Source organism: Furipterus horrens, unplaced genomic scaffold (genome assembly GCF_987537825.1).
Source record: "Furipterus horrens unplaced genomic scaffold, mFurHor1.1.pri manual_scaffold_19, whole genome shotgun sequence".
In the NCBI taxonomy this organism is placed as follows: domain Eukaryota; kingdom Metazoa; phylum Chordata; class Mammalia; order Chiroptera; family Furipteridae; genus Furipterus; species Furipterus horrens.
Genome location: NW_028327189.1, coordinates 1,214,341 through 1,237,501, shown reverse-complemented (window position 1 = coordinate 1,237,501; position 23,161 = coordinate 1,214,341). Strand labels below are relative to the sequence as shown.

At 45.5% G+C, this 23,161-nt stretch overlaps 1 non-coding gene across 1 annotated transcript; it reads right to left on the bottom strand.

Moving 5' to 3' along the window:
• Window positions 1-1,605: 1,605 nt before the first annotated feature.
• On the bottom strand, window positions 1,606-1,736 carry LOC149990270 (small nucleolar RNA SNORA38). The gene has a single exon (XR_016508876.1). It is a non-coding gene; the product is annotated as a small nucleolar RNA SNORA38 (small nucleolar RNA).
• Window positions 1,737-23,161: the final 21,425 nt, after the last annotated feature.

Genomic DNA, 23,161 nt, shown 5'->3' with positions numbered 1-23,161 from the left:
CGAAACAAAGGAGCTGGACACGGTTACTCTGCGGAGGCTGGCCTCAAAGCCGAGGTGGAATCCGCAGCACGGGCGGGCCCGAGCTGCCCGGCCTGAAGGGTTTAAGCTGCCTGGGCTTGGCCAGGACCCTCAGGCCTCTCCCGTATGCTAGCAGGGATTGCGCATTTAATGCTCTCTGGGCCTCCGCGTCACGTAGTGACGCAACAATGAAACAATGCTAAGGTTAATGGTGCACTTTCTTAGTACCTACTGCCCAGTATAACCCCCCACCTCCTCACCCCTGCTCCCTACCCTACTCCGCAGGCTCTCGGGCTACATGAGTTTTAAATTCCTCCAGCAGTCTAGATACTGTGGCCGCTAGTACTGTACGAACAACAATGGGTCACTGAGTCGTTTAAAAGACCCTCTTAGAACCCAAGTGACTGAGAACTTTTCGTGGCTGGGTGGAATTAGCGGGTCAAAGTGTAAGGGACAAATAAAAATGACACTCAAACCAGTAAGAAATGATTAGCAGAAAAAGAAATGTGATAAACAGGTTAAGAAAACTTTAAAGAAGGGCTAGAGACAGAGATAGTCAGAGTTAAGGAATATTTATCACCTAAGAAACAGAGTAACTCAGAGTGTAAATGGTATAATATTTATAACCTGGGAAAATGTGATAAGGAAGTTAAGAAAACTTTCAAGAGGGACTAGTATAAGAACGGAATCGCACAGAAGACCATAGAAACGCAGCAAGTAGGAGAATAGAAATTTATTGGTGACAGCTTCGGTTCCCACGCTGTACCCTCTACTTCACCTGCTTGCAGCTGCCTGTGAATTTCACCTGATAGTGCGGTGTGTCAACCTGAGCTCCGTTTGGCCTTGATCAGCTCTCAGACTCACAGCTGCAAGATAAACGACTAAATTCAATAATGCCTTTTTCCTTCCTCCTATAAAACGGCCCCCTCCTTCCCTAGGAGCCCAGAGTTGGGCCATTCGTGGCAAGGCCTCCTCCCTGCTTACTAATTCCCTCAAAAAAACTTCTTTTATTTCAGCCCGCTGCATTTTAATGGTTCTCTGAGAGACTCCATTCTTACAATTGGGAGAATCAGCAAGTGGGAAGGGAGCCCTGCCATGGGTGGTCAGAACGCTGAACTCCATGGGGGGAGAGGGGTTGCTGTATGGGGGTGAGAAAAAGAGGTTTTTGAGCTTTGTAGGCCATTTGGCTATCTGGCAGCTGTGAGTGCGACAGGCTGATCAGAGCAGAACACGGTTTAGTTTATTTTCAGGCTGAAGCACCCTGTTATCTACCAGGCAGCTGCAGGTGGGAGTCGGGGTGGCACATGTGAACTGGGGATGTCATTCTAGCCTTTTTGTTTTAATAAAAGGAGGTGGGGGTGGGGTGTTTTTTAGGGTGGCAGAGTGCTTTTTTGTGGCAGAGACTAGATGGGAGAGGAGTCATCGAATCTCTCTTCTATAACAACTTCCTTCTGAGTTAGGGCGATGGGAGGGGCTTACTGCTAGCTCGGCGTCATCTTTTGCGATGGGTTGGTATCTGAAAGATCTTAATAAGAGTCCATTATGGACGGTAGAGGCTGTCATGGATTGGACCTTTTTTTTTTTTCTCTGTGTGGGATGGTTGATCTTGAGCCTGCAGGGAGCAAGCTGGCCCCAGACTTCTCCAAGTCCACATTTCTTTGCCTCCAATTCTTTCGTGTCCAAAGATAGGGAACCATAGATGGACCATTTTTTGAATAAAGTTTATTAGTAGTTTGAGGAAGCAAGGACCAAGGGTCAGGAATAATAGGAGGAGAAGCAGAGGCACTAGTATTGCTTTGAAGGGAGAAGAGACGTATGAGAGGAAGGTTCTGAACCAGGATTCTCCATATGCTTGTTCCCTGGTCTGGGCAATAATGTCAATGTATTGTTTAAGTACCTGTAAATTTTCTTCTGTTATACCTGTATTGTTAATATAAAAACAGCAGGTTTCGTTCAGCATGGCACAGGTTCCCCCTGCTTCAGCTGTGCAGATATCTAGGGGCCTCCTGTTTTGGAGAACTACATCTGCTAGGCTGTTTAGGGATTCTTGCTATCTTTCTAGGGTTTAGAGGGTGACATTCCAAGTTTCTTGAAGGGATAGAGGGAGATTTAGGACTGATTTATCTAATTGGGGTATTCCTATGAACCAGAAGAAACCTCTATATATGGAGTGCCCTATTCCCGGTTGTTCAAAGATAGGGTTGCTGTACGCATGTATGCCAAAGTCAGACCACTGCTGGTCTTATTTGTGTCGGGGGTGGGACAACAACGAGGTATCAAGGAAGGAGCTAAGGTTGGGGACTGCCTCAAAAGTGGCCATTTGCTGGGGGTTTAGTATGGAGACATCTAGTATTAAAGCAACTATGGTGATGACCACGTCCCGGCTTATCATTGGGTGTTGACCATGAAGCTTCTCCTGTCTGGGTACAGCTCCCAGTCAGATGCTGCTGGCAGTTCTAGTAGATCTGGCTTCCAGAATAACTCTGTGTATACTTCCAAGCAGACATATGGAGGGCTGAGTCTCCCTCTATGCCTGGGAGCAGAATGTCTGGATTCAAGGTTCTGGGAGTCTGCAAGGTAATATTTGGGTTGTCCAACAGAATGCCCTGGTATTTCCCTATGTGCCCTGCTGTCATCCAATACTCTCCTTTCTGTTCCAATACAGTCAGGACCTGGTATGGTAGGTTGCAATACTACAGTGGGCTGTCCAAAAATAAACCTCAGTTTCCTGTAAGATATAACAGGTAGCTGCCACTACTCAAAGAAATGGTGACCATCCCTTTGTTGTGTGATCCAGCTTCTTTGAGAGAGAAGTTATCAGTCTAGAGATGCATCACAGAATCTGGGTTAGTAAATCCAATCCAATGCCTTGACTTTCATGAACATACAATTTAAAAGGCTTCTGTAAGTTTAACAAGCCTAGTGCAGAAGAAGAAATTAGCTTTTCTTTTAATGTTAAAATGCTACCTGATGACCCATTGTCCATTCAAAATGTTCAGAGTCCAGTCCTTTCAAAAAATTGTACAGTGGTTTTGCTATAAGTCCAAAGTAGGGAATTCTAATTCAGCGGCATTCTGTAATCTCTCAGAACCCATGAAGTTGCCTTCAGTTCTCTGGGATTTTTAGTGAAGCAATGGCTTGTTTTCTAACTGCCATCAAGCTCCTATTGTGAGAAATGCTCCCAATAAAAACTGGAACACATGACTTGAGGAGTAAATCGAGGCGTTTATTCACGAGTCTGCAGAGCTGGGCACACCCTCAGCCAGGAGAATGTGCTCACCAAGTAGACAAAGATAGCTGGTTTTATATTTTTATCTTCCCCACCCTAAAACTTCCCCACCTGAAATTGCCCTGAAAGTGATTAGCTTCCTGCCTTGAATGTGATTAGCTTCCCCGCCCTAATGCAATTAGCTCCCCCCACCCCTCTCCTTCTTCCCCATTTCTCCATTACTGGTTACTCGGGAGTTACAATCTAATGCGATTATCTAAATGCCCCTATTGTGATTTGTGAATATGCTAATGTTGTCAAATCCCTGCTCAGAGACTCTTTAATTACATTTGCTCTTTGTTATTACTGATTTTGTACTGGTTTGGGACTGCCCTGGCTGGTTTAGCTCAGTGGATTGAGCGTCGGCCTGCGAGCTAAGTGTCGCTGGTTCGATCTTCCAGTCAGGGTACATCAGAGAAGGAAAACTCTGACTCCAAAAAACCTCCGCTGCCTTGCGGCATACCTCTTCAGGGGAAAGGCTAAGGGAGTAAACCCCGACAGAAAATCCGGAGCCGGAGTCCCTAAGGCGGTTTGACGTTGTAGTCAACACCGGCAACTCCTGCGGCGCACCTGAACCCAAGCTGTATTGACTCCGTCTTTCCCTTGGATCCTTCAGCTGCGAAGAGAGGGGGGGTCTGCTGCATGGGCAACAGCAGACCCTCCATATTACCCTGCCCAGGCTCTGTAGCTTCAGCGTCATCGCAAGATGTCGATTCAACACGGGAGGAGACAGATACTACCATGTCACTCCCGAGTCGGACTGCACAGCCATTCTCGGCGGTGCAGATAGACTCTTAAGAAGCTACACCATCGTCTCTCGAGACGGACGGCTGCCGACGACGACTGGTTTGGGAGTCACTATTTTCTTGTTTCCTACACTATTATCTGGATCAGTTGAAATCCCTGGTATACCACCTTCTTGTGCCAAATCTGGACCTTGTGAGGTGACACCTTATATCTCATTTTTGCCAAATGATTTAGGACTGTGATGATGCTAAACAAACAGTCTTCATAGGTTCTGCTAGTTGTCAGTCGTCATCGGCAGCCGTCCGTCTCGAGAGACGATGGTGTAGCTTCTTAAGAGTCTATCTGCACCGCCGAGAATGGTTGTGCAGTCCAACTCGGGAGTGACACGGTATCTGTCTCCTCCCATGTTGAATCGACATCTTGCGATGACGCTGGAGTGTCCTCTCCAGTGAAGCTGAAGCTACAGAGCCTGGGCAGGGTGATATGGAGGGTCTGCTGTTGCCCATGCAGCAGACCCCCCCTCTCTTCGCAGCTGAAGGGTCCAAGGGAAAGACGGAGTCAATACAGCTTGGGTTCAGGTGCGCCGCAGGAGTTGCCGGTGTTGACTACAACGTCAAACCGCCTTAGGGACTCCGGCTCCGGATTTTCTGTCGGGGTTTACTCCCTTAGCCTTTCCCCTGAAGAGGTATGCCGCAAGGCACCGGAGGTTTTTTGGAGTCAGAGTTTTCCTTCTCTGTAGTTGTCAGTATGTCATGTATATATTGCAGAAGAACTCCTGATTTCAATTGTCTATCCCTTAAGCCCTTTGCTAATACTTCACCAAATGTAGTTGAGGAGTTCTTAAATCCTTATGGCAGTGCAGTATAGCAGTGGCTTTAGTTTCTGGGTCCTACCAATCAAAAGTGAGCAGTATTTGAGCCTGTTCGTCTATTGGGATGCAGATAAAGGCATCCTTCAAGTCCAGGATTAAAACCATTTTCTGTCTCCAAGTACAATAGTCAACAGAGTATAGAGGATGGGCACCATAGGATCATAGGAAGAATGTCCTGCACAATGTTATTTATGGGTCTAAGATTCTGCAAAAATCTATATTCATCAGACTGAGGCTTTTTGACTAGAAAAATAGGTTTGTTATAGGGAGACTGGCATGATCAAATTAGTTTTGCTTTTAAAAATTTCTGTAATGCTGGATGAATACCCTCTAAAGCCACCTTTTACAGGGGGTACTATTCCTTCCATGAAATCTACACTCCCTATTTAGGTTAATTTTTATAAGTTGAAGGTTAACCACTTTACCTGAGGTTCCATCAGCTTAAACAGTTTGGTTGACCTGTTCTAGATCTCAGGTGGGGACTATTCACCTCTGGGGCCTTCTAGACGGGTCAGGAGTGCCTGGAGCTGGAGAGTGTGTTCCAGTGGGACCTCTATATACAGTTGCTGTTTTTCAGGAGAAAAAATTACTGGGCGTGCAATTTGCAAAGTAAATCTTGGCCCAGCAGGGGAATAGGGCTGTCTGGCATGTAGGGAAAGCTATGTGCAATTTTTTTTATCTTCAAGCTTCCATTCTAGGGTTTGAAGGAATGCCTGTTTTGTAATTGTCCAGTCACTCCAATAACCATTACTGTATCTGAACTTTCCTTGATTACTCTTGTCTTCAGCACTGAGTAGGTAGCTCCTGTGTCTACAAGAAAATCAGTTGGCTGTTTCTCTGTGCTCAACTGTACCCAGTGCTCTTGTGGGGATATAGTAATAGGTCGGGAGGTGTCCAAGGGAGTCCATGGGTCTCCTACTTTGTCATCAGATTCCCCTCACATTTTTAGCATTTCTCAGTGATGTTTTCTATCCCTGGTTTCACTTTTGATTTTCAGGCACTTCTTTTTCCATAAGTCCTATTTGTAATAGTCAAACTTTTGGCCCCTAGAGGGTCTTTCCTTTTTTCTTTAGTCTCCCACCTTCTGGTCTCATTATTTTGTTTCTAAGAATACCAAAGCCTGCTTTACCTTCATGCTTCCAGGGCATTGTAGACTTTAAAGTCTATGTTTACCAGGTAAGAGGGATTAGTTTCCAATGTGCCATCTAAATTCTGGAGTTTCTTTCTGATATCCAGGGCATTTTGGCCAGTGAAAGTCACGCATTTTCTAGTGCCTATGGGTCAGCATCAGTGTGCTTTCTATAGGCCCGATAGATCCTCTCTAAATATTCAGAATGATCCTCATCTGGCTGAAGGACCTGTTCATATTGGAGCCCTTTTGCTTAGACATCTCTTTCTTAAGCCCTTCTGTTACAGAACCCCTGGGCTAGTCCAGTTGAAAACAAGCCCACGGGCTCCTTAGTTAGGGGCCCGATAGCCCGCCACCAAAATTATAACTCTCAATACCAGAGTTTGGTGGAAAAAAAAAAAGAATAGTTTATTTAACAGTTATATAGATTTAGTTATTTGCGGATTTCTGTTGTTAAGTCTTATGTTCTTTAAAACACCCATAAACACATATCCTTGCCTCCCCCCTCCCTACCAAACCAGGCTAGTTTTAGAAAAGGCAGAGAAACCCTTTCCCTACTTTCCAAACACAGTTCAGCTTTACCAGTAGCTGCCAGTCATTCAATCCTGATTGGGGAGACTTCCTCTGTGTTATGGGGTCCACCAGCTTTTAATCCAGAACCTCCTGGATTCTCAGCCTCCTTGCAAACTGCCTTCTTCCTGCAAACCACGCGGATCTCCTCTCCTCAAAACCACATGGCGAGAGCCTCTTGAAACAGCCTGGAGACCCCTTCTCCAATCCACATGGAGAAGGCCCCTTCACCAAGCCACATGGAGGGAGCACACGAGACAGCGAGAGAGCAAGAGCCCGAGAGGGAGCGAGAGAGAGCTAGAATGTCCGCAGCTCCTTATATATCCCTGACTGCATCCTCTGATGTAGTGGGTGCGGTAACCAGTTCTGACCATTCACAGAACCTCATGCAGGCTCTGTGTGCTTTCTCCATACCGTCCCCTGGTTCAAGACTCCTCCCATCTACCTGAGGCTTTGGATGCATTAAAGCCATTTTGCATAAAAAAGACACTAGCCACCAGCCTCAGGCATGTGGAGGCATTCCAAAAGCTGCTTCCTTCTCCCCATCCCCCAGCCATAAGCTCTGGGGATTTTTGGACTCCCCTGTTTCTGTAACACTTCCAATTTATACTTTCTGTAATGTTGCAAGAAGGCTAGGTCCCAACATTTGGGTTCTAGACAGGCACTCTCAAAGGAATTGCCCCAGCTGGGTTGGGGAACTCACTGAGATTATCTTGGTGGATGCTTTATTTATAACCAGCCGTCTCTCATCTGTTGTTAACAGGATATTACAGAGAGCCTGTTCCTCTGCTCAGGTAGGATTATGAATGGCAAAAATGGAGGCAATAAGATCTGCCATTCTCTGAGGATCTTCTCTATATGAGGGACTGGAATTCTTCCATTTCAGTAATACTTAAGTGGAGAATGGAACATGAGCCCAATAGTAGACAGCGGACATCCTTCCTGATTTACTCCACCTATGGGATACTGCCTGAAAGGAAACTGCCTTGCTCCAGATAGGGAGGCACCCTGGCCAGTTGGGTGCCCTTGCAGGTCTACAAAGGAGAAATACATCCTTCATCATACAAGGGTGGGGTTGCTGCCTCTTTGGGCTCTATTTGAGGGGTAGCTTGTGGAGATGACAGTGAAGGAGGTCCTTCTGTGATGAACCTTGTGTCCCTTGAGTTCAGGGCATTAATAAGGCTCATTTTCTCATTCACCTTTTCTTCCTGTGTTACTATCAAGAAAAGGTTTCAAGTCCCCTTGCCTTCTCTGCACCAACAAGTGGACTTGGGTCTCTGGTGAAACCCCATTATGCAATGATATAAATGCCTTGATATAATGGATTTCATCTCATTTAAGAAACTGTTGGCAATACTGTTTCTGTCTTATTATAGCACAGTAATCCAGGGAACCATTCATGGGCCACCTTTCCCCACAATCCAAAACATGCATAGGCCAAAACATGCATAGACCACACTAATAAACCAATACCTACCCCCCTGTGCTAAAATTCTACCAAGTGGGCTTTCTCCAGGAGCCAACTCAGAACAGCTCCTATTGGCCCAGATGTACAGTCCTAAAGGTGTGACCTAAAGGATGCTGGAAAACTGAAAAAATATAAACAAAACCTGAACCCATAACTCCCTTATTCCAAAGAGTGCACATAAGCAAGCCTTCCATCAACCAATCTTCCAAACAGTGGTCCCAATCAATGGCCCACCCAAAGCGTGGCCAGTTCTCACTGGACCTAGTTTGCAGCCCTAAAACTTAGGTGTTTCTTCCTCCTTCCCAGACTATTTTCCGTTCCCAGACCCATTTCCTTTCCACCTTCAAGGTGTTTTTAAGCAGCCAATGCCCTTAGCTGGTGTGCAGAGCAATTCCCAGCTACTGAGAAAACTCACAGTCCTACTCCTTGGGCAGGTTGGCCTGGTACAAGCCACTAGGGCTCCACATTGGGTGCCTGTACTGTAACTGCACAACTAGTGGGGTTGCACCTACTGCCGCCCATAGGCTTTAACTCTAGAGACAGAGTCTGGTAGAAAGGGGAAAGAAATTTTTACTTACTTATAGATATACACAGTAAATTTCTATTTATTTATTTTTATTTTTGCATTTTTCATTACCTTATCCTGTGCTTTTGGGTATATTCTGATTTTTAAAGATTTATTTATTTATCTTTAGAGAGAGGGAAAGTGAGGGAGGAAACCATTAACGTGGGTTGCCTCTTGCGCCCCCCCAACTCTGGACCTCGCCGGCATGCCAGACATGTGCCCTGACTGGGAATCGAACCAGCAACCCTTTGGTTTGCAGGCCAATGATCAATCCACTGTGCCACACCAGCTGGGGCTACAGTAGATTTCTTGATGCCCACCACCACCACCATCACTGCTGGAGGAGTGAGCAGGCTGCTGGTGGGTGGCCACCACAGTGGTTATTCGCATCTTCACATGTGGGGTAGAGGCAGAGGGCTTGTCGCCTGGCCCTTCCACTGCCCAGGACCTGCATCCCTAGATGTGCCAGCGCGTATCTACCTACCCCGACAGCTCCACACTCCCTTGTTAGCAGCCTTGAGCCTAGCACCTGCAGTGCTGTGCTCCGGCCAGACCCTAAGTGCTCCAGGAGCGGTGTGAGGCCTACCCCTCTCTCCCTGGCTGCACAGTGGCCATGACCAACTGACTCACAGTGGTGTAGGCCATGAGCAGGTGGCAGCCGATGTGTCTTCCTGCCTGGCAAAGGGGCACAGGTTTTGCTGGCCCAAGCCTCTGTGAGCCCTCAGGCCTAAGCCTCCCAGCCCTGCCTGTTGCCTGAGCCTCCCTTCTGCCCTCCCACTGGAAACCTACTATGCACCTGGACAGGGAGGTCCTGGAGTGCTATGGCAGAGAGCATTGGGAATCCCTCTGGCTAGGTCCCTTGTTCAGAAAATTCAGACCCCAACTGTGGACCCATCAGCCAGGAAATGGGAGAGCAAAAAGCCTGACATTTGTGCACACTCTGCCTTTTAAAGACCTCTGTAAAACCCCAGTTGCCAGATTGCTGGGCGGAGGCATGCATTGGTCATATTTGGCACTTCTCCACCACCACCCCCATTTCTCCACAGGAGTTCCTCCTATTACACAGTGGACAGACAGTTCTTTACAAAGAATCACTCATATGGTTAAAAATGCTGTTTGTCATAACTCTGCTTAAATGGAGTCAGGTGCAAAACCTATATCGCCAAACCAAGGTTTAATACCTAAACTAATTTTAATTTCAACCTGGCAGTCTAGAATTATGGTGGTCATCACCAAGTGTGGTAATTCACCTGATAGACTCCTTTGGAGTCTCCTAAAGAAAGGTGGCCTTTCCAGAAACAATCCAGTTTCCCCTTCTGCCTATAAAAAGCCTTCAATTTTTTATAGCTCCTCTGAGTTCCTTTCTGTTGGCTAGATGGAATCCTAGATGGGATTTACAAATGGTTGAAAAAAGCCATTTTTATCATTATATTTACTAAATTGAGTTTTGCTTAACAATATAAACAATATTTTTTAGATAGTGTCAATATACTGGATTTTTTTAAAGGATTTTTTGCAAGTACTGTATAACAAGGTAAATCTATATGTTACAATTTTGAAAAATAATACCAGCAACAGTGACATTGTATACAGGATGTGTGAACACATTTTGTTTCTCTTGTCACTGAATGGGATAACAAGTATAGACTGTTGTCAGTGTGATGGTGCAGAACATTTATGTATTTACTATTTTATTATAATTATTTCCCTTTTATTTCTTTATTTTACAATTAGGTCATTTTGGTGGAAAACTGCATCAGAGGTTTAAATTTATATCACCTATAAGTTTAATTTCACTATGCTAACTGTCATTAGGAAAATATTTGGTATAGAGATATTTATGTAATTCAGCTAACAGTAAGTGGACAGAGGAGTAAAGTAACTTGTATCACCTCTGAGTTTTTCCATTTTGAAACTGAAAAAGCAAGAATATCTTTTATGTGGTCAGTTTTGAGAATGGAGCTATTGTAATCATGGCAGCAGGAGACCTTGTCAAGGTTTCAGGGGACCATGCACATGTTACCTCTCACTTAAAAGTTAGAGATCTAAGAAGACTTCTAGCCGACACGGAGACCTAGGCTGACACGCTCTGTCTTTCTCCCCAACTAAGAAGGAATACAAGTACCACAAAACCAGAAATAAGCAGAAGTTCCAGAAAGTAAATGGAAGTCCAGTGTATGAAGTTATGAAGAAGTGGTGCTTGTCTGGATGGGTAGGAGGGGTGAAGCCAGGGCAAAGAGGCAACAGCGGTAGGATGGCAGTAAACACAGACACCTGTATTTAAGGAGAGGCAATAAATGCTTGGGGAGCACCCCAGACTGCAGACCAGACCCGTCAGCTTGCGATTCCAATGGTGGGAAAGGCCTTGGACTGTGAGGCCCAGAGGGGATGTGGACAGAGGAGGAGGTTCCTGGTCTCTCAGCAGAGAGCGAATGGCAGGAATCCATTTGGGACCCCCACCCCCACAGAAAATGCCACAGCGTGGTGAGAAGGGTCACCTGGTTGTGACGAGTAGACAGGGTTACTCTCCCTAAAGCATAGAAGGTGTGACAGTCCTGCCCATGAAGCAAAGGTAAACACAAAATGGTCAGGATGGCACAGATCATGATAGAGATCCCAATCAGGAAGCTGACCAGACAGCAAATATCTAATCTAATGGCTCAGCAGATAGGAAATCTTTCTGAGGCTCAGTTCAGAGCTTTGTTTATAAAAATGCTTACAGACCTAACAGCAGATCTTAAACAAGAAGGGGAAGGAAAAAAGGCTAGTCCTGTTGCAATGAACAAAAATACATACGAAACTAATGGTGAGGGCAAGAAAACCAAGGATCAAATCAACAAATCAGAACATAGGGAAGGAACAGTCAACCAGTGCAGAAAGAGAAAATGAAAAGTTAGGAAAATGAGGACAGGCTCAGAAACCTATGGGACAGCTGTAAGTGGGCCAACATCCAAACTGTAGGGTTGCCAGAAGGTGAAGAACTAGAAATTGAAAAATTATATGAAAAAATAATGAAGCAGAACTTCCCTACTTTGGGGAAGGAAATAGACTTAAAGGTCCAGGAAATACAGAGAGTTCCAAAAAAACTGGACCCAGGGAGAACCACACCAAGACACTTTATAATCAAAATGTCAAAAATTAAGGGTAAAGAGAGAATCGTAAAAGCAGCAAGAGAGAAGAAGAGAATTACATACAAAGGGGTCCCAATAAGACTATCAACTAATTTCTCAAAAGAAGCTCTGCAGGCAAGAAGGGACTGGCAAGAAATATTCAAAGTAATTAAAAGCAAAAACCTACAACCATGATCACTCTATCCAGCAAAGCTGTCATTCAGAAAAAGTTCTTCCAGGACAAAGTAAAACTGAAGAAGTTCATCAGATCCAAAATACTTCTATGTGAAATGTTAAAGGAACTTGCTTAGGAGAAAGGGGATCAAAACAATGGACTTTAAAATGAAAACTGCATCACAACAACCAACAACAGAAGCTAGGGAGTTGAAACAAAGACAAATTAAGTAGGCAGTAAGAGTGGGAAAAGGATTACAGGTACAGGGAACATTATAGGGGGAGGTCAGTAGGGAGGGGGAAGGGGGGAAAGGGAGGGAGATTGTACAGGACTTAAGAAACATAGTAGGAGGGAGTGGAATAGACAGGAAGATGTTGAGAAGAACTATATGCACAACCAATGGGCATGGAGTAAGCGGGAGGGAGACTGGAGAGAGGGGGATCATTGGGTGGAGGGGAACAAAGGGAAAAGAAATTGGGACAACTATAAGCATAATCAATAAAGCATATTTTTTTTAAAAAAAGTTAGGGATCCAGTAGGGAATACATTTTCTCACTTGTGAGTAGCCTATGGAGCCGACTGCGACCTAATTTGCCTAGAAGAGGACCCCAAGAAACGACTGTGAAAGCAGTAGCCTGTTTCTTTCTATTTATCAGCCTGGGGGTCACTTAAGTGGAGCCTAGTTAGGCAACTTCAAGGTTCCTTTTGTGAAAAATGCTCACAATAAAACACGGGGACACAGGACTTAAGCAGTAAATGAGACAGTTGTTTTTTTCATGGATTTGCAAGTCCAGGCACAGCCTAACAAAGGGCACGCGCCAGGGCCCAGAGCAGGTCACTTTTATCCTAACGCGAGTAACCTCCCCTTTCCTCCTCCGCCCCTTTCTCTCCATTTTTCCCTACTGGATACTCCAGAGTTACAATCTAATGCTATCGACCAAATCAACTAAGAGTAGTAATTACTCATGAATAAGTTTCCTTATTTTGCTGACCATGAATAGTTTCCAAGTTATAAATATTCCATGATGGGTGCCCCTCACAGTCAGTTAACTGACCGTTTCTCAGGTGATAAATATTCCTTAGCTCTGACTATCTGTGTCTCTAGCTGAAATCCCCAGTTCCCATGCACCCCCCCAAGCCCCCACCTGCAGCTGTCTGTGAGATAACAATATTTCAGGATGAAAATACCCCTCCTGCAGCTGCCTGGGACATAACAGGGTGCTTCAAACTGAAAATAAACTAAACCACGTTCTGCTTTGATCAGACTGTCGCACCTGTAGCTGCCAGATAGCCAAATGGCCTACAAAGCTCAAAAGCCCCTTTTTCTTCCTCCTATAAAGCACCCCCCCTCTCCCCTAGGAGTTCAGAGTCCTGACCACCCATGGCAGGGCTCTCTTCCCACTTGCTGGTTCTCCCAATTGTAAGAATGGAGTCTCTCAGAGAACCATTAAGATGCAGTGAGCAGACAAAAAGAAGTTTATTGAGGGACCTAGCAAGTGGGGAGGAAGCTGTGCTGCAAATGGCCCAACACTGGGCTCCTATGTAAGGAGCAGGCTGTTTTATAGGGGGAAGAAAAAAGGCACTATTGAATTCAGTAGTTTATCGTGCAGCTGTGAGTCTGGGGGCTAATCAAGGCCAAACGGAGCTCAGCTTTACACTCCCTGCTATCATGGGAAACTCCCAGACAGCTGCAGGCTGATGAGGGTAGGGGGAGGGCATGGGAACCAAGGCTCTCTTTCTAGCCTTTTTGTTTTAATAAAAGGAGGTGGGGGAGGCGATGGCAAAGACCGGTTGGGAGAGGGGTCGTCGAATCTCTCTCTTCTATAATGACTCCTGCAGAGTTTAGGACAATGAGAGGCTTGCCACAGGTTGATATCCAAAAGATCTTAATAAGAGTACATTATGGATGGTAGAAGATGTCATGGGTTGGATCATTTTTTTGAATAAAGTTAACTAGCAGTTTGAGGAAGCAAGGGCCAAGGGTGAGGAATAATAAGAGGAGGAGCAGTGGGGTTATGAGAAGCACTAGGACTGCTTGGAAGGGAGAGAAGTAAGAGAGGAAGGCTTTAAATTAGGATTTTCTATATGCCCATTTCCTACCTTTGGGCAATAATATTAATGTGTTTTTTTAATGTGTGAACATATGATGTGATAGGTATATTTGGAGTTACTGTATATAGGAACCTGATGATTTTTTTGTAAGGGCCAAGGCCTATGTTAGGGTAATAAGTTATGCCTGTTGGGAAGAGGCACCAGAGGGCAAGTGTCCCAATTCAATGACAGAGGTTAAGGTGGTGATGACATATTCTTCTCCTTTTGGGCCAACCTTGTAGGAGTTTCTATCTATAAACCAGGCTTCCACCAAGGTTAGAGGGGTGTCTTGTGTGTTGGGGAAGGGGTGTAAAGAGGAGGAAAGATATTGAGTGTAGTGATGGGTATGGGTGTGGGAGTCAGGGAGGGGAAGCAATGAGGCAAAGTTGAGGGGGAGAGCTGATTTATGTAGGAATATTTGAGGATTTTGAAGTAGTTGGGTATGTAACAATGAACTTGGAATGGGGAGGCTTCAGCAATGGCCTGGTGGGTTAGTGGGCCAGAAATAGCATGAGAGGAGTGAACTGTAACCTGGGCAAAGGGAAGTAACTTAAGGGTTTCTTGACTAAAAATTGCTGCCACTGCAAAGGTGCAGAGGCAGGCTAGCCACCCTAGGAAGGAAGTGTTTTGGAAAAATAGGCTATAACCCATTAGTCTGGTTTATATTGCTATGCTAACAGCGGGAGAGCAAAGCCATTTTTTGTGTCAGTGTATAGAAGAAAAGGTTTATTTGGGTTTGTTAGGGCTAAGGCTAGGTCTTGGCTGAGTGCTATTTTGAGTGTGGTGAAAGGTTTAAGGAGGGCTTGAGAGTTTTCTAGGGGTTTAGACAAGTCTCCAACTGTTGCTTGATATAAAGCTTTGGCTAGGTATTTGAAATTAGGTATTTAAGTTTTGAAAAAATTGGTGAGGCCCAAAAATGATAGGAGTTTCTATTTAGTATGCAGCAGGGGAAAGGTAGTTATTAGGTCCTGTCTTTCTGGAGTTAGTGATATGAGTCAGGGTGATGGAGAGTCTGAGGTGTGTGGCCTGAGTTTGAGAGAATTGGTCTTTGTTTTGTGACACATGATATCTCCGACTGGCAAGAAAGTTTAGGAGTTGGGCTGTGGAGCTGAGAAAGGTTCTCAGATGGACTACAGAGGAGGAGATCAACCCCGTACTGTAGGAGGATGCTTGGGGAAAGGTCAAGCTGCTGTAAGTCGGCTTCTAGTGTTGACTGAAGAGGTGGGGACTATCTAGACACCCTTGAGGCAGGACCATTTATGTCAGTTGTTGGCTTATTTTTGTAGTTCGGTCGGTTTAACTGAAGGTAAAGAGGTCTTGGGAAGCTGGGGAGATGGTATAGTAAAGAAGCTATTTTTGAGGTCTAGGATGGTAAAGTGGTAATTTTTGAGGTGGGATGCATGACAAGAGGGAATAAGGGTTAGGCACGATGGGGTTGATAGAGATAGTGGACTTATTGATTGTACATAGATTTTGGACAAGACGGTGAGATTTGAAGGGGTTTTTTGATGCTAGGATGGGAAAATTGGTGTGGAGAGACAGCAGGTCGGAGAAGACCTGCTCCCAGTAGGTGGTCTATAATAGGCTTCAGACCGTTTAAAGCTGAGGGGATTAATTGGTATTGAGGTTTGTTGGGGATATGGGAGGTATTTTTTTAGGGTTACAGAGACCAGAGCATGGTGAGAGACGATGGAAGGATTCTTTGTGTTCCAGACATCAGGATTAATCGCTGGCTGATCAAGGCCGAAGATGGTTCAGTTTGGCACTTTCTGCAATCATGGGAAACTCCCTTCAAAGACTATTGCTTTTTCCCAGGCAGCTGCAAGCAGGCAGTGGGAGGGGGGAGGACATGGGAACCAAGGCTGTCACTCACCTGGACTCATGGCTGCGTGGGTGGCTCAGAGTTAGCGAGGAACAGAGAGCAGCTGTGGACACCATATTCCAGGGCAGGACAAGCGTGGGCTGTAGTTGGTCGTGTTTATGGGGATGGCCACGTGCTGTCCACAGGTGGCCATGGTGACCCACAGCTGTTGAGGCATGTGGGGCCAGACGCCGAGTGTGGTAGGAAGTCTGGTGTGTGGCCCTCGGTGCCCCGCCCAGCTCCTTCCTGTCTGTCTCTGTGGACTCCCAGGTGTCCTGTGTGTTCTCCTTGCTCTGACCAGAGCTGCCGTGCCTTTGCCACTGCACCCCTCGTCCCTCAGTAGTTTGATAACCTTAAAGCCAAGGAGTGGAGGAAGGAGCTGCGTGAACACACCTACAGTTCTTCCAGACTTTCCCTGGGGGCTTACTCAATCCTCTTTGCATTTGGTTCTGCGTTTCATGGATTTCCTCAAAAGTGTCCTTAGGAGCTAGGTTCTTTTGGTGTGCTCTGGTGTTATTTAAGGAAACGTCGCCATCACACTGGGAGGTGTGGTTCATTTGGTTCGTTCAGGAGGCAACCAATTAATGTTTCTCACATTGACGTTTCTACCCCCTTCCTCTCTCTAAAAGCAGTGAAAAACTGTCTTTGAGTGAAGATAAAAGTTGCCATCTCCAAGTATCATCTATACAAGTAGCCTCAGGATTTCCATCAGATGTGGGTTGCGTTGACTCCTGCATAAGGAGCATGCTCCAGAGCGAACTGTCCTCAGATTTCTGTCATTGTGGGTTTGCATTTTTTTTAGGTTTTCATACAAAAGGCATAGTACATGTGTGATCCCCTGTCTTGATATTTCCCCTCGTGGAATACTCCCATAATGTCCCTCAGACTGTCCCCAGTCAGGTTTCATTCCTCCTTTCAGCCTCACAGTTCCCCAGGGGCAGCACAGTGACTCGGAGCCCAGGGATGGGGACTTTGTCCCCACTGGGAGCCTCTGTAGCATCTGCTTGGTGTTTTGGAAGCACCTCTTTTCTCAGGGGAAGCCTGTGCCTTTGCTCTGTGCTCTCCTGTTGGGTGGCCCTCCCACTGCTGCTGGTGTGCCTTGTTGAACATGAAACTGGGAGCCTTCAACTCCGTTGCTGCCTCTGTGCACGGTTTCAGGCTCAGGTCGCTTGCAGCAAGACTCCCAGGAGAGACCATGAAACCCTCATCATGTGTGTCTGCTCCTCTTGGTTCCCTCGGCTCAACTGGAATGGGTCTGGGGATAAAGAGGTGAACACCTTCCCAACATTCAGTTCTCCCACTTGCTTAAGTTAACACCTTTGTCCGTGCCTCCCAGCCTCTGTCTAATGGTCTCACGTATTTGCACAGGAAGCAGAAGGAACTGGAAGAGATGGAGAGGGAGCAAAGGAGATATCAATAACTGTGCAAGAAGAAGCAGAAGCAGAGGGACTGCAAGCTCTGCCACAACCAGAAGAAGCTGGAGAAGATGAAGCTGGAGGAGCAGGAGCTGCTGCTGGCCCAGTGCAGCCTGCAACCCATCTGGCTGATTGCAGAGCTGCTGTGCGTTGCCAAGGTACCCAGCTTCCCGTGCAAGGTGATCCATCACCTGGTGTTGGTAGGGTTCCTGCGTCAACCCGGATTTCAGACTTAGGGACTCGGTTGAGTTCCGTGGTGCCAGCTGGAAGGCCTTGGGTGGTCAGGGACAAGTGTCACCGTTTTCCCTGGGGACAGGGAGGAGTGGCAGGGTTCACAGAGGGTCACCTGGCTCCCAAAGCTCTCCACACCCGGGACATGCAGGCCAGGCCATCAGGTCACCAGGCCAGTAACCAAGGGTGTGAGGAGGAGGGCTGAGACTGGTCCTTGGGGAAACCAGGGTGCACCAGAGCCTGGAGAGCTGCATCCGTCCCCTACAGCTGTGGTCTGACAGGTGTTGTGCTGTTCTGAATGGACAACCTGTTAGTCCCGAGAGCCTCCTCGTGCCTCCTGGAGACTTTTCTGGTTACTCCAGCAAGCTGGGCCCAGACTTGCAGACAGACATGTGCTCAGGCATCCGCATGCCTTGTGTAGTCCAGCTCGGGGTGACCCCACAACTTGTAGCCTGATTACAAGTTGATAAGGCCCTGGAAGGGCAATGGCGGGAGCACTGCGCCATGTGGCAGCTTGGTTCTAATGTCACGGTAAATATTGAAGGCACAGACCCGGGCTACACCCAGCATGTCCCTGGCAGCCCATGTTGGCGTTGCCTCAGCTTCCTGTCATGGAGACCATAAAGTGGCTCGGGGCTGCTTTCCTAAATTATTTTTACTTGGAATGTTTCAAGCAGATTTCAGGCTGCAAATTTGTTAAGTTTTATAATGGTGTGCTTCACATGAAGTGCAGAAGTACTTAAAAATACCTGTCATCTTATCATTAGGAGAGATGGTGTTTATTCCAACTTGCATTTTTATGGTGAAATAAAATCTTTTCCAGTGAACTAGGATTTTGCATATTTCTTTGCCTGTCTTGCTGTAAGTCCTCTGGACTCTGTTGTTGAGCTGTGGCCTCTTTAGTGTATTCAAAACTCATAGAAAACATTTGCTTTTCCTAGAACCACTAATTTGCAGTGATGCTTTTAATGGTCCGGTTATGAAATAACCCCCTAGGGGAGAATCCTGGGACATCAGAGTTGTTTGATAAAGTTTAGTGAATTCACTAAAGCAATCTTTTCAGAGACTAAAGAGCTGCTTTTAAAAAACAAGGTAAAACTTCTGGCCAAGATAGAGGTGTAGACAGACACACTGCATCTCCCTACACAACTAAGAAGGAATACAACTACTCCAAAACTTGAGAAAACCAGAAGTACCAGAAAATTGATCTGCATCAAAGTCCAACAAACAAAGATATAAAGAAAAAATACTCATCTAGGCAGGTAGGAGGGGCGGAAAGGATGCGGTGTGGTGGTGGCAGCGACTGGCTGGTGGAAAGCACAGCCATACATTTTTAAAAGTCAGGAGGTGACACCTGGGGAGTGTACCCAGCTCCTCATTGGACCTCAGATCTCATGGTCCCAGCACCAGGGAAAATCAAACCTCCTTGCTTCTGACTGTGCAGACCAGTGAGGATTGGGGCAGAGGAAGAAACTGCCAGTCTCTCAGCAGAGTCTGCTTATTTAAAGGGCCCCCATGGTCCTAGAACGTCCACAGGCCTACGCACTCTGGGGGCGATGGCCAGGGTAGCAGCGAGAGGGTGTCCAGTCCATTGCAGAAGTGGGAGAAGTGCCTGGACAAGGGGTGAGTGCTGGGCAGGCGGCATTGTTCCCTATCGGATCCCTCTCCAAAATACAGCACCACAATGTGGTGAAACAGGCTGCCCTGTACTAACAAATCCCTAAGGCTCTGCTCCTTACAACATAACAGGAGCCACAGCTCTACTTGGGACTCCAGGGCAAACAAACACAGGAGCCTGTCAGAATGAGGAGAGAAGTATGGCCCAAAAGGGGGAATGGGTCAAGGTTCCAATAGGAGAACTAAGCGACAAAGTGATAGCCAACCTAACAGAGGCAGAATTCAAAACACTGCTGATAAAGATGCTTACAGGCTTTACTGATATGCTTAAGTGTGGCAGATGCATAAGGGAAGAAGTGAAAGCTATGCTAAGTGAAACAATAAAAAATCCACAGAAAACCAATGTTGAAGGGAAGGAAATTGGGGTTCATATTAATGCTTTGGAACATAAGGAAGAAAAAAACAGTCAGCCAGTTCTGAATGAGTAAGCAAGAATTGAAAAACTTGAGGAACACTTCCCATATTTTGTGAAGATGGACATACAAGTCCGGGAATCACGGAGTGTACCAGATGATCTGGACCCAGAGAGGATCACACCAGGACAGATTATGATTGAGATGCCAAAGGTGAAAGATAAGAAGAGAGTCCTGGGGGCAACAAGAGAGAGGCAGAGAGTGGCCTACAGAGGGGTGCCTATAGGACTATGAGCTGATTTCTAGAGAACACTTTGCAGGCAGGAAGGGACTGGCAAGCAGTATTTAATGTGATGAAAGGCAACCTGCAACCAGGATGACTCTATCCATCAAGGCTATCATTTGGAATGGAAGGGCAGGCAAAGTGCTTCCCAGACAAGGTGAAGCTAAAGGAGTTGATCATCACCAAGCTATTATATGAAATGTCAAGAGACTTACTTAAGAAAAAGAATATCAAAACTATGAACACTAAAATAACAACAAACTCACAACTATCAACAACTGAATCAAAAAAATAGAGACAAAATCCAACTAAGCAAACCAGAACAGGAACAGAATCATAGGTATGGGGATCATTTGGAGGGTTATCATCTGGGAGGGGGGAGGGGGAGAAATGGAATATGGTGTAGAGATTAAAAGCATAATCAGTTGGTACAAAAGAGACAGGGGGAATTTAAGAATAATATAGGATGAGTGACCACAGGCTTCCCCAGCGAGGAATCAGGAGGAGAGCAGGTCTCTGTCCACTGGCATAGCCAGGAATGGTCCAGGTGGCATCTGGTGCTGAGAGACAAGAAACAGCATACTGCTGTGCATGTGAGAACATGTTTTTCCTTTATATTTTTCTCCTGTGTGGTGCGGAGAGAGGAGGAAAGGTTGGGGGTGATAGGACATTCTTAAGGAGCACAGGCACAGAAGTCCACTCACTGACTCCCCAACCCTCCCCTTGGGTCGCACAGGTGCGCACAGGGAGGTGCCCTCATCCACTGGCCCAGGCAAGCAGCCAGGTTGTTGTCCGTGCATCCCAGAGCCCCTCAGACCCACTCCAAGAGGGGTCCGCCCGCTGGGCACACAGGAAACCGTGCACAGACACCCCTGACCAGCCCCAATAGGCACCAGGCAGATGCACAGCCCACTTGTGCAAGTTCTACTCCTGCCCGCCCAGGTGGGTGCAGGAAGAGCGGGTGGCTGCAGCAAGGGAACAGAGGGTGTCGGTGACTCACATACGCTCACTTCCAACATGCACAGATGTTGAGGGCTCCACCCCAAGGGTCGAGAGACCGACTCCCGGTGTGCGGCTCCACAGGCCTGAGGCTAGCACGCCGGCCACTGTGCGCGCACAGGGGCGCGCGCGCACAAGCACCCTGCCTGGCTCCAGGAGGCGCCAAACGAATGTACTGGCAACCCTGTCGAACAGGTGTTACTCAGGCACAGGACCAACACCGCGCCACAGGTGCACACCGCTGCTGCAAGGATCAGGAACCTCTGGCTCGCCCCATTAGACCAGCTGTGGATCCAGAAAAAGAAGAGGACATACAAAGGCTGAACTGAGTAAAAACTTTCCGTTTGTATTTTTTAATATTGTTATATCTATTTTAGTATTTTATTTGTATTTCATTTTATCGTACATTTTTTAATTTTTTATTTAATTTTAATTTTAATTTTAATTTTTACTTTTATTTAAATTTTTTAAACTATCTCTTTAATTTGTTTCATACCATCTCTCCTCATCCTTCTTCTTTAGTTTTTATTTGTTTGTTTTGTTTAGCCTCCCTTTCACACTAAATAAATAGAATATAACTACCATATAAATGTAATACTAAACAATTCCACTTTCTTACTATATTCTGCATTCTTCCCTTTTTTATTATTTTTAAAATGTAATTTAAATATTACCTACTGTCTTGCACAGTCTCTACACTACTTGCTACTCTTATTAATCTATCATCCCCTCTCTCAAAAATCATATTTTTCCTTCCTAAAAAGAACTCTTATCTATTCTTCCTATAGTATAAAAGCCCTAATCTCTCTGCATTTATATTAATACTGGCCCATTTGCTGACGATAGCGGGATAGAGGGTGGGTGATATTTTTGAGGGTGTGGGTTTCCTGCCTGGGATGTGTGTTTATGTTTTTACAGCATCTCCACAAAACAACTCAAGACAAAGTTGACTGAGTGACTCTCAATCAACTAGCCAGAGGGAAGATCCCAGCAAAGAGCATCTGAAATATAACCAGACAGCATAAACAAATGACATAAAGGGTATCCCAAGAACATCAGGCTCAAGACATCAAAGAGACTGCACCACTCCATCGCCCAGATCTCCTATGGAGAATCTGATACCACAAATGTGGAAGTCAAAGAAGACAAATCCAAAAAACAAAAAGAAACAAGAAGAATCCAACATGGTAAGACACAGAAACAACTTCTCAATGAAAAGAAAAGAGGAATGCCCAGAAAGAGAGGTAGATGGAATAGACATAGCCCAGATGTCAGACATGGGATTCTGACAATATTCTCGGCAACCTCAAAAACAACTACGACAGCCTCCAAAGAAGTTACCAAGAGCTCCAAGAAAATTACAGAGAACTTCTGGAGAACTACATCAGCATAAAAAAGGACATAGAAGCTATTGACAAGAACCAGGAAGAAATGAAGAACACAATCTCTGAACTGAAAAGCACAGTAGAACCAATCAAAAGCAGGCTAAATGAAGCAGAGGATCGTAAGAATGAGTCAGAGGACACTGTAGAAAAAAATTCCCAGACGATACAACAAAATGGAAAAAGAATGAAAAACTATGAAAATGATGTAAGGGAATTAATTACAGGATAGCATTAGAAAACATAATATCAGGATCATTGGAATAGAAGAGGAAGAAGAAGAGGAACGAGGAATAGAGGAGGTAGTAGAAGTAATGACAGAAAAATTTCCCAACCTGATGAGAGAAAAAGTTATACAAGTTCAAGAAGCACAGAGAGTCCCACTGAAGAGGAACCCCAAAACTCTCACTCCAAGGCACATCATAATTAAAATGGCAACATTCCAAGACAAAGAGAAAAAAAAAAAAAGTACCAAAAGGAAAACGGCAAATACCATACAAGGGAGCTCCGATAAGGCTATAGACAAATTTCTCAACAGAAACACTACAAGCCAGAAGGTAAAGGTCAAAAATATTTTAAGCAATGAAAAACAAAGGCCTACAATCTCGAATACTCTAGCCAGCAAGACACTCTTTAAAATGGAAGGTGAAACAAGGAGTTTCCCAAACAGAGGAAGTCTAAAAAAATACATCTTCACCAAACTAGCATCGCAAGAGATGCTAAAGGGAATGTTTTAAGAAAAAGAGAGGAGAGGAACACAAGTACAAAGGGAAATTAATAAATACATGTCAATAATAACCTTAAAAGTAAATGGATTAAATGCTCCAAATAAAAGACATACTGTAATGGAATGGATCAGAAAACAGAACCCATATATTTGCCGTCTACAGTAAACACACCTCAAAACAAAAGATTTACACAGACTGAAAATAAAGGGATATAAAAAAG